Here is a 1,144-nt window from a genome sequence, read left to right on the forward strand (position 1 = left end):
TTTTGCAGCGTTTGGACTCGCCAAATACGTACTCACCTTGCTGTTTTCCTTCATTGCCTGAATCAAGGAGCTCTGCATTCTTGTGTCTGTAGCAGTCATTTCTTGCTTCATTTCACTGTCATAGGAACTTTGGCTCACATGGCCAGCACGAAAATCATTATCCCCCCACACCCCCTTCTGCAATGGTGAGGCACATTTTGCTGTAATTGATCATCTTCATCATCCATGCATGAATAATCTGATGATTCACATTTGACTTCCTCCAAAACTTAACGCATATCTGGTTTTTCACATGCCATTGTACTCAATTGGGCTATTTCTACTAGAAAAATTGAAAGAAAACTTTTTTTTTTTTTTTTAAACAAAGCCTGGTGTGGTGTGAGTCTACTGGGCCCTCTGGGATGCTCCAGCAAATGCATGCAAAACAAAGTTACATGGAATGTGAGATGGGTCACAAAATGCCATTTTGCCGCATTCACATGCATGGACATACCTGGCTGTTGTCACACCATATGGGTAAACGCATAGATTACTTCCTGTGTACCTCAGGGAAAGGTACGGAGAGGCACAGTGACTAAATGTTAAAGTACCCATTTATAGTAGAAAAGCAAAAGATGGCCCCACTGGACATCTTTTGTGTCTAGGATTTTATAGTAAGAGCAAACTTTGTACTGAATCTCTATTGGATTTTCAACTTCCAAACTGAGCTAAACAAACTTATTTTCTTTGTACATTACCCAGCCAAGGTGATTATTGCGGCAACTGAACACAGATTATGACATTCACCAGGGCTGGGAATGTAGCTCAGTGGCACAAGTACCTGTATGGTAAACACAAGGCCCTGAGTTTGATTCCCAGTGTCAAAAAGAAAAGGACATTGACCAATTTCAAAATTTTATGCATTCAGATCTATTAATCTGACCCTTTTTCTGCTTTTGTTTTTTTTTCTCACCAATGCTGAGTATATAAATATGCACAAGAATATTTATGACTTATTTACTTTTTTTTTTTTTTGTAATTTAGGACAGTGTCTACAGGGTCTCACTGCACAGATTGGGCTCATAGTGACCTGCCTGTTTATAGCCTCCCAAGTGCTGGGATTACAGACGCATGCCACTGCGTGCCACCATGGCCAGTCTCAATC

Source organism: Octodon degus, unplaced genomic scaffold, assembly GCF_000260255.1.
Source record: "Octodon degus isolate 3935 unplaced genomic scaffold, OctDeg1.0 scaffold00102, whole genome shotgun sequence".
NCBI lineage: Eukaryota > Metazoa > Chordata > Mammalia > Rodentia > Octodontidae > Octodon > Octodon degus.